This window comes from Lithobates pipiens, unplaced genomic scaffold (assembly GCF_037356315.1).
Source record: "Lithobates pipiens isolate NorthernLeopardFrog02 unplaced genomic scaffold, aLitPip1_a1.2 Scaffold_27, whole genome shotgun sequence".
NCBI classification, from domain to species: Eukaryota; Metazoa; Chordata; class Amphibia; order Anura; family Ranidae; genus Lithobates; species Lithobates pipiens.
In genome coordinates this window covers 146,383,497-146,398,589 of record NW_027507788.1, presented here as the reverse complement: position 1 = coordinate 146,398,589, position 15,093 = coordinate 146,383,497, and the positions used below count along the sequence as shown (strand labels likewise).

The 15,093-nt window shown below is 42.6% G+C and overlaps 1 protein-coding gene across 3 annotated transcripts in view; it reads left to right on the top strand.

The window, feature by feature from the left end:
• Positions 1-15,093, top strand: part of NADK (NAD kinase) — a 158,826-nt gene that overhangs the window by 12,319 nt on the left and 131,414 nt on the right. Inside the window, exon 1 of one of the 3 annotated variants that reach the window (XM_077457633.1) lies at positions 8,307-8,385. The exons of 1 other annotated variant lie outside the window; for it this stretch is intronic. The gene's annotated coding sequence lies outside the window, so the exon portion shown is untranslated. Of the gene's footprint in view, positions 1-8,306; positions 8,430-15,093 lie in introns of those variants that run through there. One more of the 3 variants, XM_077457631.1, reaches the window with a different exon arrangement.

Below are 15,093 nucleotides of genomic sequence, written 5' to 3'. Positions count from 1 at the left end.
AGTGTCTGTAGTAAAATGATGTGTCTGCTGTCATTTTACTGCCAACATGCACTAGAATAGGGAACTTTTCAGCAACCCAGCTGTTCCTGCTCTGTTATCGCCATTGTCATATTAACTACATTACCTTACTATAGCTGAAAGATGGCTACAGCACGGCTCTCTCGTTCTGAGAGTGCGTCCATGGATGTCCTCCCAGAATCACGCCCCTGGCGTGCATCCGGCAAGCTCTGTGATCGCTTGTCCTTCACACATAATTAATCACAGATTGCGTTAAAGGACCAATCGCAGCGGCCCATTACCATGTGATCAGCTGTGCCCAATCACAGATGATCACATGTAAACAAATTTGCTGGTTATCAGCATTCCTTTTCTCACACGCTGTCATAGCATGAGGAGAGGAGAGCTGGTAACCGGCAAGTGTGATGGGACATTTACACAGATAATCGGGGCACTGTTCATCAGTGCCTCCTCATCTGTGCCCTGATTATCAGTGCAGCCCCATCAGTGCACATCAGTGAAGGAGAAATATGTACTTAGTTGCTAAATTTTATAACAGGAACTTTAAAAAAAAGTTTTTATTTTTTTATTTTAGTTTTTGGTCTTTTTTCATTTGTTTAGCAAAAAAATAAACCCAGTGGTGATTAAATGCCATCAAAAGAAAGCTCTATTTGTCTCCAAAAGGTACAAAATATCAGATGGATACAGTGTTGCATGACTGCGCAATTATCGTTCAAATTGTGGCAGCGCTAAAAGCAGAGAATTGACCTGGGCAGGAAGGTGGGGGAAAGTGCCTTGTATTGAAGTGGTTAAAGCTGAACTCCAGTATGAGCATCATTTTTAATAAAATGTTCCCTCCCACATTTACACAAAAATTGCCTCAAAGTTTTTAAAGTAAGTCAAAGCCGAGCTGAGAAATCAGAATATTTACTTGCAGTGACGTCTTTAGATGTCTTCTATTTGGGGCCACACACAGAAGGGATTTGTGATACTTCCCTTGGACGTTGGGTTAAGGACGATTCTCTGGGACTCCAGTTATGGTGGTCGGACCAGCATTGAGCGGGTTTGTGGGCAAAGACAGCTAAGTTGATTTCTTCTCTGCCAGCCACCCACATACAGGCACACAGCTGTTCCAACAGCATCAGGGAGAGAAGGGCTTTGAGATCTGCAGATGGATCCCTCTAGTCCCGTCTATGTCCACACAGAAGAGTAAAGGCTTGTCTGCACTGGCTTTACTTATTCAATGGCCAGAAATGCTTTGAAAACGTGGCTCTTTTTGTACGCAATCTTGAGTGTTTTTTAAACGTGTGACCTCCCTTTGGTTGGGAAGTTGGAAGTTTGCCTTGTGTTACTACTCTTAAACACCGTCCTTTTATTTATTTTTGATGTGTCACAAAGCTGCCACTTTTGTGGGTACTGTACCTACTAATTGCATTTGTTGAAATTGTATGAGACCGTTTTTGGGCATTTCAGGGGTTGACAAATAGATCACTCAGTTTGCCGACAGGCACTGTTAAGGAATGAAGAACCTGTTTTAAGTAAGTGCCGGTTCACACAGGGGCGACTCAGATCCGACTTCAAGTCGCCCCAAGTCACCTCAGGTCGCAACAACATGTAGAAATCAATGTAAGTGAATGAGAGCTGTCTTAATTCCCACTACTGAAGTCGCTCCGACTTCAGAAAAGGTTCCTGTACTACTTTAGTCTGACTTGTAGGGGACTGGTACCCATTGATTTCAATGGAGGTCGCCTCCAAGTCGGATCTCCGTCTATACAGAGGCGACTCTCAGAGAATTATCAGCTCTCAAAAGGAGTTCCCCCCTGAGAGCTCATTCTCTGATTGGCCATGGCAAGTCGCCTGGCCTGGGGCGACTTAAAGTAGTGTTGTAAGTTGCGTCCAAGTCGCGTCAAGTCACGTCCCAGTTGCCTCCAAAAGTCGTGTTGCCCCTGTGTGAACCGAGCCTAAGCCACAAGATGGCTTTTGCAATAATAGTTTTACTGAAACCTTTTGGAAATGTTTGCTCGACAGCAACTCTGGAAATCTCTTCCCTGTCTAGAATGCATCATGCTTTGATACATTCTGAGGGTTTCCTTTTACATCTCAGAGAGTGGACTCTATTACAACTGTAACGTAAGTTATTCCAAGCTGGGAAAACCAGCCGGCCAGCATTCCATGCCAGTCTGAAGCTACAGCTGGGTGGAACAAGGAAGTGTCAGCCTCTGAAATAGAGCAACCATGGGACTACTGGAAGGAATCATCTAGGGGTTAGGTATGTTAATGACCTCCTTGAATGCCTTTGGAGAACATCCTCAGGTAATTTTTTGTTTTTTGTATTGGTATGTTTTTACATTGCTGGTGTATGCTGTGTGTTAGTATATTACAGCCTGGTGACCTTTGCCTCTTTTGTTGTTTTTGAGCCTGGTTTATGATCTGTGATGGGGGAAATATTTGTTTATTTTCCTTGTTAACTTTTTCTAGGTTTTGGGCCAGTTTTACATGTATGCATCCTGTGTATACTGTATACTATGTACATGCAGTATTGCACCCATTCATTTTGGACTTGTGTACACATTTTCACTTTGTGTACTAAAATGTATATTGGCATTTGATTTTAACACTTTAGCTGTTTTGTGAGAGATCTTGTATGTTGTAGTAGAAGCCTGTGATAATAGGTTAAAGTGGTTGTAAACCCTTACAAACCACTTTTGATCTACAGGAAAGCCTAGATTAAGGCTTACCTGTAGGTCTAAGCCCCTGTACACACGGTCGGAGATTTCCACAACCAAATCCGTCGGATTTTGTCCGTTGGATCTTGTCCGAAACTGTTGCATACACACGGTCGGACAAAGTTGGTGAAAAATCCGATCTTTCAGAACGTGATGACGTAATTTCGTTACGATGGGACTACATTCAGGCTAGTAGCCAATAACTTTGATGTAGGAATTTGATCTGAGCATGCGTGGCACTTGGTCCGATCAAAATTCTCTACACATGATCGGAGTATGTCCGATCAAACCAGTTGGTCGGGAAATATTTCCAACATGTTGGAAAATTGGGTCCGACAGACATTCCGACGGAATCAGTCCGATGCATACCACACACAGTCGGATTATCCGAAGACACGGTCCGATAGGACACATTCCGACGGATTCTCCGACCGTGTGTATAGGGGCTTAGAAATATCTCCTAAACCTGTACGGTTTAGGAGATATTTGCCGAAAGACAGGCACCGCTGTCTACGGGCTCATGCGCCGTAGACAGCGGCGAACTGAGCATGCCGCTGTCAACGGCGATATGCCGCGAGTGGCGGCTCCCGTGCACATGCGCGGGAGTGATGTCATCGCGGCTTCGTCGAAAGACAGCGGCGGAGCAGCGATGACCCACAGAGAAGATGGATGCTCAGGACTACAGGGGACAGCGGGGACTTTGCTGGCTCCTGTGTCAGGTAAGTGACACATAATGGACTACTATGCGATACATAGTAGTCCATTATGCTTTACCTTTGCAGTGAATCAAAGAGGAGGTAAACTCATCAGGGTTTACTTCCTCTTTAAGAAGTATGTAAATTCAACATTTTATATTCCTGATATTTGCTTGCTGTACCATGTAAAAGGTATCCTGTTCTCTTTGTATTGCTTCCTTTGCGTGAAATACCTGATGTTCCTGCCAGTCTTTCTGCTTTCCTGTGCGAAGCTGGCCACGCTAGGCATGAGAGCACAGCACAGTCAGTTCTACAGCTATGCTGAGAACTCAGCCTGCTCTCCGCCAATGATCAGACTTGACCCGACTCCTCCCTTCCTTGCACAGCCTTTCACTGGAAGTTCAGTGTTCTGTTGTTCTTCTTCCCCCAGCTCTTAAAGCAGCTCTTCGGTAATTTTTTCAACTTTCCATCTATTAAATCTTCTGCCCTTGTTTTAACTTTGGTAAAATATATTTTTTTTCTGCCAATAAATACCTTATACAGCCCACTTCCTCTTTCTTGTCTGATAATAAGCCTAGGCTAATGACATCATGCACAGCTCTCTCCCTTGCCAGGAAGGGAGGGGAAAGAGTCATAAGAGGGCCAATGAGAGCTAGGTCTGCAGAGCTGGAGGTATGTCTGTGTAAATCCAGGAAGTGAACAGGCAGCAACTTCAGCTGCCCACAGTTAAAATGGCTGCAGGCAGACATGGAGGGAGACTTCTGCAGCATATTTGGCAAGTACAAAATCACAGTATATATAAAATAATATGCAAAGTGGAGGGAAGCATCAGAATGGAAAAGATGTTTTTATTACAAATTATGTGAGCAGAGTGCAGTTCCTCTTTTATAGCTAAGAATGGAGAATATTTATAAAAACGGGAAACAAGATGTTTTGCCTTTCATTTCTATCTTAACTATTTAAGCCCCGGACCAATTTGCAGCCAAAGGACCAGGCCCCTTTTTGCAATTCGGCACTGCGTCGCTTTAACTGACAATTGCGCAGTCGTGCGACGTGGCTCCCAAACAAAATTGGTGCCCATTTTTTCCCACAAATAGAGCTTTCTTTTTGTGGTATTTGATCACCTCTGTGGTTTTTATTTTTTGCGCTGTAAAAAAAAATAGAGCAACAGTTTTGAAAAAAAAATGCAATATTTTTTACTTTTTGCTATAATAAATATCCCCCAAAAATATATAAAAGAACATTTTTTTTCCTCAGTTTAGGCCGATAAGTATTCTTCTACGTAATTGTGGTAAAAAAAAATCACAATTAGCGATTATTGATTGGTTTGTGCAAAAGTTATAGCGTATATATAGGGGGTGTGTGTGAGGAGGGGGTCCTGTGTAAGTTCACCTTACCGATTTTTGTAAAGGTGAACTTATACTTTAAACTGAATGGGTTGTTGTACGAGATGAGGATTTGCATACTGTGTGTGTTTTTATTTATTTATTTTTTTTTTTTTAACGTTTCATCCTATGGCTCCTGTATGGAACTGCAGAAGAAATGATGCCGGTCTCTCACTTTATTTTTTCATTCTTCTGCAAATCAGAGCAGTGTGCCTAGGCAGTATTTTTTTTTTATTTTTTTTTCCTGCCTCTGCATTTACTTGTGATAAAAGGTATGAGGGATGCCACAGGGATGTGATCAAGCTTTAATGATCTTTCGTTCCCCAAATATTGGTGTTGCTTCACTGTTGATTTGATCTTGAAATTGGTGAAGACACATGGCTAAAGCTGGCCATACATAGATCAAAATTCAGCCAATTCAGCAAAAACCGACTGAATTTTGATCCATGTATGACAAGTATAGCGATCGACTTCTGTACAACCACCCTGTCGATCAGTGTATATTAGTAAGAAGGAACTCTCCACCTCCAAAGTGTGAACAGGGTAATCGAGGCCATTATTATTATTTTTTTCATTCAACCTGCTGGTTGAATTGAAAAATGTAATCATTTTTTTAGCTTCCCAAAGTGGTTTTAAATTTTTTTTTTTTTTTTTTTTTTTTTTTTTTTTATAGACATTTTTCACCTTTTTAATGCGTTTTTTCTTTTTGTGTGCGTAATCCTGGCCACATGTGCTCCAACTGTGTGTGAACCATTCTAACACACACCGCACTCACCAGGTCACATTGACCCCTTGAATACAAGTCAAAATGTACCTCTTTTAGCCAGATGTTTCACAAGCTGGATCAGGTTGTACTCAGTATCTGATTCATGTACCTTTAGGCTGGGTTCACACTGCTGCGGGGGGAGATCCGGATGTGATTCGCACCGCAAATCACATCCGATCTCCGTAGCGATGCGAGTACAGCCATACAGATAGTATGGCTGAATTCGCATCGCTCCCGCAGCAAACTCGCACGGGACCCTTTTTTTGGTCCGCAACAGAATCGGAACGCATGGGGGTTCACACCATGCGATCCGATTCCTGTGCGAGTCGGCAGATCGCACTGCGATATGCGGACGGATCTGGGGGTGTCATTAACATATCATTGACACTCCCAGCCGTCCGCATAGGGCAGTGTGAACTGCCGGCGGGAGTAATGCGATGCGGGAAAACGCCGCGGATTCGCGGCGTTCCCGCATCGCATCGGTGTGAACCCGGCCTTAAACCGGATACTCCAACTTGCCAATAAATATGTCACTGTTCCTTTTTTAATCCTCTCAGACCACCATGCAATAGCCAGGATATCAATGAATATGTATTTAGAAATATTCTATGACTGCCAGTGTGACTAAGGCCCAAATGTTGTCACTTCCTGACAAATGACAATGCTAGTTGCTTGGCTGTCCATATCTTCAATGCTATGAATCACTAACCTGGAACAAGAGACAGCTAATCAGCAAATGTGTTCAGGGTCAATGATGCGGAATGTATTGAAGGCATTAGATCAAAGTAACAGCCAGGCAACTGCACTCTCACACTGAATAGTTTTTGTTTAAAAAAACAAAAAAACAAAAAACAGAAGCGAAATCCCAATGAAATATACAGAGTAGTTTATTAAAATGCAAAACAAAGCACACTTTTTACATCAAAGGCTTCCAGGGATAAGCAGGATTCAAGGTGTATCACAATGGCAACCACACAAGATTCTACGGTCGGTGTTCTGTCCGATAGTGCCCGCTATTGAGAAGTGCCCAGGATGTAGGAAGTGCACATGCGCCGTATGGAACAGCACAACAGCCGACGGAAGACATTTTTCTGTCAGATTGTGCCTCGCGCTGGCGAGGAATGTTCATGTTGGTGAGGGGCAGATCAGTACAAGATGGGGGCGGATTTTTAAATGAAGGCCAGTGCTGCAAAACACACATTTTTCAGATAGAAAAATACACCCTTCAGTTGACTAAACATGCCCCCGCAATCGTCCAGGAAGAATAACGGAAAAATGTGTTTTGCAGCACTGCCCATCATTGAATAATCTGCCCCCATTATGTACTTCTCTGCCTCTCACCGACATGAACACACCTTGCCAGCGCAAAGGCACAATCTGACAGAAACGTTTCTTCCATCGGCTATTGTGTGCAGGCGCCGTCTCACCGACACAACAGCTGATCGTAAACTCAGCTGCTGTGCTGTTTTGTATGGCCCATGCGCCGGTCGTCCCGGGCACTTCTCGATAGAACACCAGCACAGTCACGTGAAGACGGATGAAAACAATCAGTTGCGGCAGCTAGACGCCCGCCCCCGGCACTTATAGAACACCATGCACCTAGGTTAATTTATGTCAGTTTTCAAGATAATAATGCCTTAGGCCCCTTTCACAAGACCAGACCGATCGGGTCCGCCTGTCTGTTTTTCAGACAGGCGGACCCGATCGGACCACCCATTGTTCACTATGAGGAGGCAGATGAAAATGGACATGTCTGTTTACACCTGCCTGCAACTGATACGATCCTTTCCACCGAAAACAGACTGATGGTGATCCTTTCCCCATCCGCCTAGTGGATCAGTTGACGGTTGTATGGAAACGGACAGGCAATCCGTTTCCATCTGCCTGCCCCATAGAGAACAGCGGGCTGTGTCCGTGTCCGCTCTGCATAGCGGAACAAACATGGACCTGTCATCCGCCTGCTTAGCGGGCATCAGAGGAGAGATTGCCCGCTGACAAGGTGGATTCACTTGACAGAATTTGTCCCATGTGAAAGGGTTCCAAGGTTGGCCATACCTTATACAATTTTCCTGTACAATTAAATGTACCAAAACCATATAAGGTAAAACCTAAACCCTCATTTGTTTGCAATCAGGCAGGCCCTTGCACTACATAGTTGAAGGTAAATCCTAAAAGGAATTTGAATAAGAAAATTGTGTAATGTATGACCAGCTTAAAGAGGAAGTAAATCCCGATGGGTTTTACTTCCTCCTTTTTTTTTTTTTTATTTATTTTTTCCCCTGTAAAGTAAAAGCATAATGGGCTATTATGCACCGCATCCTTTTTGTGCATGGGCATTAAAAAATGGAATGTATTGACGGTTTGCTAGTAAATTGCTTTGGTTTTCACAGTAAATGTACTAGTAAAAGAGCAGCAAAGCTGAACATTGAAGCTTCACTGCCATGATAGCACTGAACTACTGTTTGGATGAGAGGTATGGCAGCTTCTGTTTCAGCAGTACCAGGTATTTTGCATCATGATAGATGCTCTTTAATTATTGTCCGACTGATTCGCTTTTATTCATTGTCTGGGTGCATTTGTTCTCCTTGATCTATATTCATAGGAACGGTCGGCTGTGTTTGAGTTCAGGCTGTGATATTTTGCGGAGTGCCTTTTTTCTTCTGTTTTCGTTTTGAGTGGTATCTGGTGTGGTTAACCATTGACGGCTTTCATGTGTGTGACCAAAGTGTCACTGCAGAGTACATCGGTCAGACGACTGTCATTCTCAAAGTGGATCTAGACAGACGTTTTACACTTCGGGAGCTTTAAAGAGCATGGTATGGATTCTATTAAATTATACAGCCGATACTCATGGGGAAAGGTAATAATAAAAATATATAATGTAATATTTCCTCCCTCAATGCAGAACAGATAGTTGTAGCAGACGTTCGGTCGCATGAACAGTGACCACACTATTATGTTAGCACTTGATTACATAAAATGAGAGTTTTATATGATTGGAAACTTGAACCTGGATAAGAATATGTCTGTATTGTGTTCATAACATTCATAGGAAAGCTAATGCTATAGTTACATCTTCTGATACTGCTAATGGCTAATTTTGACACGATTTTGTGGCACATTTACAGTTCTAAGTGTGGTAACCACTTCGTCTGGACCCTTTCACCCCCTTCCAGTCCAGGGCAATTTTCAGCTTTCAGTGCTGACACAGTTTCAGTGACAATTACTCAGGCATGCAACACTTTACTCAAATCACATTTTTATCAAAAATGTTTGAAAAAAAAAAAAACCCACTGCTATACTTCTTCTTTTGGGTTATTTAAAAAACAAAACAAAACAAAAAAACAGTATATATTGTTTAGTCTGTGTGAAAGTTAGAGTCTATGGTAATGCGGTAATTTGGATGCTGGTATAGGGTAAGGCGTTGGTCGGGGCGCTGTTATGGGGATGGTCGGGGCGCTGTTATGGGGATGGTCGGGGCGCTGTTATGGGGATGGTCGGGGCGCTGTTATGGGGATGGTCAGGGCGCTGTTATGGGGATGGTCGGGGCGCTGTTATGGGGATGGTCGGGGCGCTGTTATGGGGATGGTCGGGGCGCTGGTATCGGGTATGGTGGGGATCGGGGCGCTGGTATCGGGTAGGGTGGGGATCGGGGCGCTGGTATCGGGTAGGGTGGGGATCGGGGCGCTGGTATCGGGTAGGGTGGGGATCGGGGCGCTGGTATCGGGTAGGGTGGGGATCGGGGCGCTGGTATCGGGTATGGTGGGGATCGGGGCGCTGGTATCGGGTATGGTGGGGATCGGGGCGCTGGTATCGGGTATGGTGGGGATCGGGGCGCTGGTATCGGGTATGGTGGGGATCGGGGCGCTGGTATCGGGTATGGTGGGGATCGGGGCGCTGGTATCGGGTATGGTGGGGATCGGGGCGCTGGTATCGGGTATGGTGGGGATCGGGACCCTGGTATCGGGTATGGTGGGGATCGGGACCCTGGTATCGGGTATGGTGGGGATCGGGACCCTGGTATTGGGTATGGTGGGGATCGGGACCCTGGTAATAGGGTATGGTGGTAATCAGGACATCTGTATGGTGATGTTACTTTGAGCTAGAGCTGCACGATTCTGGCTAAAAATGAGAATCATGATTTTTATTATTTTTTTTTTGAATAGAATAAAGATCACAATTCTTTCACATTATACAAAAAATTGGCTAATTTTACTGTTTAGTTTTTTATTTTAATTAAAGTGTTTATTTTTTAATTTCATTTGAAAAATTGCTGCGCAAATACGGTGTGACATAAAATATTGCAACAACCACCATTTTAATCTCTAGAGTCTCTGCTAAAAAAAAAAATCATGTTTGGGTGCTCCAAGTCATTTTCTAGTAGAAAATTATGATTTTTAGGTGCAAACAATAAATGTCAGAAAATGTTTGGTCTTTAAATGGTTGAACTTCCCTCATCTACACGCCTTCTTTCCTTTTGATAAAAGAACGATAAAATACTTTGTTTCGACTTATTTGTGTGTTGTAATAAAACTTGGCAGGCTGCCTGGATTTTTTTTCCTTCCAGCTGTGAGAACTCTCTGTACTTGTTTTGAAGATCAGGAAAGGAAAAAGATTACGATTTCAAATCTCGATTAATCGTGCAGCTCTGCTTTGAGCACTGGTGATGCTGGGACAGGTGACAGGCTGGCTGCACCACTTGTATTATGCTGGGGGCAGTGATCAGGGACCAATAATTGCAATACTAATAATGTCCGTGCAAACGATGCAAAAATGTGCAAACTTAAAGTGGCCAAAAATATCACAAAATAAAGTGCTGGTGCTGATAGATTTTCCTTGTAGTGCAATGCTTGTGATGGGTGATTTTTTATTTTTTTTTATTTTTTTCTCTGTTAATTAAATGGATGGGTGTCCCCTTACCTTACTGCTGTAAGGTTACAGCATAAAAATAGGCTTTGTTATAGGACCCTTGTGTATCCCCAAAATGGTCTCACGGGTGTCTGGTCATATGATGGTATGATGGCCCTTTTAAGATCACTTGGAGTGAGTATGTGATCTCTCTTTTACAATCGCTGGAGTAGGTGAACCTCATAAACAGGGCAAGAAGGATGCTCGATAGTGTAGTAGTTTGTTAAAAATGTTATTGGTACAGCATAATAAAGAAAGGTACTCACATTAAACAATGGTAAATAGGCAAAACAGAGACGAGCAGCGAACTTGTGTATATGACTTCCGGTATCTCATTTCCCGACGCGTGTTCCTCACAGTCATGTGACTTTGTCGGGATAAACTGAGAATAGTGGAAGTGTCCTTTATATGTGTATGAAAAGTGTATGTGGCGGCCATTTTATTTAAGTCCCGATCGCCGGAAGTAAAGTTGCGGCCATTTTTTTACCGGCTTTTGTCGCCGAAAGTCCATTGGCAGCCATTTTCTTGGAAGGTGTTAGGCAGAAATAGACTCGTGGTCCTTCTTCTAAAGTGCTTGTGTTGCCGGAAGTCTGTCAGCGGCCATCTTTTTGACAGGTATTAAAGTATAAAAAGATGTAAACATCTGGAACGGGGAATTTTATATTAAAAACAAATACAGGAGCGGCCAGACGTTTAGCATCCAATATTCAGTTCTGATATATGGATGGTAATAATAAATATATTGCCGCGTTAAAAAAGTAAAAATGACGGTTACAAAAAAAAGCATATAAAAAAGGAAAAAAAAAAATAAGTAAAAATACGAAGAAATAATGGAATATATATCCTATTGAGGATATATATATCCAATGGGGGTAAATGATGGATTATATTCTAGTCACCACATATTCATAATTATACATAAAGACAAAAAACTTTTATAAAAAATGTGTTTTTAAAATTTGTGACCCAGAAGTGACGTAAATACATAAACATCAAAATATCATAAGCATAAATCATCAGAGGAACTACCAAAAAATGTAAATTATTAGAGAAATTAAAAATTATTATAAGTTATTGAAAAAATATTTTATCTATATTTAAAATTAATAGTAAACCCTGAGGATAATTGGAGAGGGTAATTGGGCTCCGTGCAAGAATGAGGTGATCAAAGGAGGGTGTTTAACCACTTGCCGCCCGCCCTATAGGCAATTGACGGTGGCAAAGTGGTTGCATAATCCTGATCGGACGTCATATGACGTGATCAGGATTATGAGCCGCTGCATCGCGGCGATCGTTGTTGCGGGGTGTCAGTCTGACACCCGGCAACTACGATCTCGGTACGATTTCGGTAAAGAGTCTCAGACGGGGAGACTCTTTACCACGTGATCAGCCGTGTCCAATCACGGCTGATCACAGTGTAAATGGGAAGAGCCGGTGATCGGCTTTTCCTCACTCGCGTCTGTCAGACGCGAGTAGAGGAGAGCCGATCGGCTGCTCCTCTGACAGGGGGGTCTGTGCTGATCGATTATCAGCACAGCCCCCCCCCGAGGATGCCCACACTGGACCACCAGGGATGTCACCAGACCACCAGGGAAAAGGTAATCCTCCCTAGACCACAATGGATGCCAATCAGTGCCCACAATGGGCATCACTGATTGGCATGCATTATTGTTTGGCACTGATTGGCATCCATTAGTACAGTATAACACCAATGCCGCCTATGAGTGCCCACCTGTGCCGCCTATGAGTGCCCACCTGTGCCGCCTATGAGTGCCCACCTGTGCCGCCTATGAGTGCCGCCTATGAGTGCCCACCCATGCCCACCTGTGCCACCTATCCATGCCCACCTGTGCCGCCTATCCATGCCCACCTGTGCCAGCTATCCATGCCCATCTGTGCCACCTATCAGTGTCCATCCGTGTCGCCCATCCGTGCCGCCTATCAGTGCCGCCTATCAGTGTCCATCAATGCCACCTCATCAGTGCCACTTCATTAGTGCCGCCTTATCAGTGCCCATCAGTGTAGCCCCATCAGTGCCCATCAGTGAAGGAGAAAACGTACTTATTTACAAAGTTTTGAAACTGAAACAAAAAAAAAAATTTTATTTTTTCAAAATTTTCGGTATTTTTTTATTTGTAGCGCAAAAAATAAAAACCGTAGAGGTGATCAAATACCACCAAAAGAAAGCTCTATTTGTGGGAAAAAAATGATAAAAATTTCATTTGGGTACAGTGTAGCATGACCGCGCAATTGTCATTCAAAGTGCGACAGAGCTGAAAGCTCAAAATTGGTCTGGGCAGGAAGGTGTTTAAGTGCCCGGTATTGAAGTGGTTAAACACTAAAAAAAGAAGAAAGATAATTTAAAAAGGAATATTAAAATAATTAATGAGGCCGATTTAGAGGGGGTATTAAAAATCATTGATAAAGCAGTTTAGGTTGAAATCTATATTGAGGCCCTGGGGTGCAAGGGTATTCAACATAAAAATCCCATTTAGATTCAAGTTGGCTGACTGACTTTACGGCCTCCCTGCCAATGTTTTACATAGGGTTCTATGCCCCAAAATTTTAACTGAGAGGGGTCCTTATTGTGGAAAGTGCCAAAATGCCTTGATACGCTGTGTTTATCAAAGCCTTTCAAAATATTCTGTACTTGTTCCTTTATTCAAATTCTCAGAGATCTCTTCATGCGGCCTATATATTGGAGGCTGCAGGTACACAACCGGGCATAAACTGCCCCCTCCGTGTTGCAACAAATAAATTCTTATACATGTTCTTTTGCATCACTATAAGTTTGCACCTTATATGTTTTGCACGGACATTTATGTTGATTTTTTAAAGGATTTTTTTTCTTTTTTATGGCCTTTTTTATGAATTAATGTAATTGGATGCTTTGCAATCATATTTATTAGTACTTGATAGCTTTTGGAATTATAGTTGATATTTTATTTGATTGTTTTTGCACTAGAAGTGTTTTTTTCCCATATAGATAAACCATGACTTTTACTTTATTTATTCGTCAGATTTTTTACATTTTAGGCAAGACTGTAGCCACTTTATATAATTTATATACTCTTGTCTTGCATTAAATAGCTTCATATTTCTTCACTCACAGCCATAATGTGATCCACTGTGCCTGGGGGAATACCCCGATCACGGGGCTCCCGGGCGCACGCTCTGCGCCACACAGGAGCCACTGATACTGGCTGACGTACAGGTATTTTAACTTGTATCGGCGCTGCTTCCTGTCTGTCGTTTATAGGATGTAGGCGGACAGGAAGCGGTTAAATATGGCATTGCAAGCTTTAAGAAATATAGGTATGGGGAACTGTTGTAGCAGTTGAGGAGAATGGTCATGCCAGCCATGGGCATGGTTTTTTATTTTTCCTTTATATAGCCCTGCAGGCTCCCTTTTTTTTTTTTTTTTTTTTTGTTACATAAAAAGGTCGATGGGTACCTGCGCTATCTAAATTATTTGAAAAGCAGCCAGCACAGTTCGTTGATCATCAAACAAAACTATAAAAAGTCCAAAATGCAGCACTTCAAATTGTCGTTAATCACATGACCGTTCTGTCATTAAAGAGATAGGGAATATGAAGGACCCATCACCCGCTTCAGTATGTATGAAAAAGCACCACACCCAAGTGAAGCCAATTTGCTTACCAGAGAGTAATGGTAAAAAGGCATGTAAACATAAATCGGAGGATCATGATGTCACACTCCAAATACTGCAAATAGATCACAGGGAATACATAATCCAGACTATATATAGCCACCAGCGCATCAAACTCCAAAACAGGGAAGCATATGATATACGCTCATCAATGAGAAGTTACTCAAATGGAAAGAAAATAAGGCAGCAATAGTGAAGCCTGTAAGGTAGAAAAACTATTTATTGTTGTCCACTTACAGGTAGTAGAAAAATACAGGCATCATGATGTATAGTAGAAAATCCACGGCTCACAGTGTACTTGAATCTGCCAGCCTGACATGTTTCATCCCATAGGATATCCTCAGAGGCGCTTCTGATGATATCTTATGGGATGAAACATTTCAGGTGAAGGGTCCTTCATATTCCATATCTCTTCAATGACAGAACTGTCATATGATTAACAACAATTTGAAGAGCTGCGTTTTGGACTTTTTTTTTCCTTTTTTTTTTTTTTTATGTGTCGCTGAAGGAGAAGATCCTGAAGGTGGGTAATGGCATCAATGAAAAAGGGTTCTCCTGGAGGAGTAGGCTTTGAACACCTCCCACCTCACACACTTTAATTTTATAACCAGTTTTGTAATCATAAGACAAACAGTTTTTTTTTAACAATCCAAAATTATCTTTGCTGAAAAATCTGTTCATTTTGGGAATGCTGCCTGTGTAACGACATATTCGGCGACCCATCACAGTTTGCTATGGAAGTGATGTTCCGTCGCTGCCATCTTTCTACACCACACACTCGTCTACAGTAAGGATACACTAAGAAGGGGGAAAAACAGACATGTTGTTAAACCCACCGGAGTTTTGCATTTTACATGTATTTATAACAGTAAAGTGAGTTTCTATAGTGAAATACAGGACTTAGAACTCCGTCTGACTGCTTAGATGTTGAATTTTAAAAGCGGCG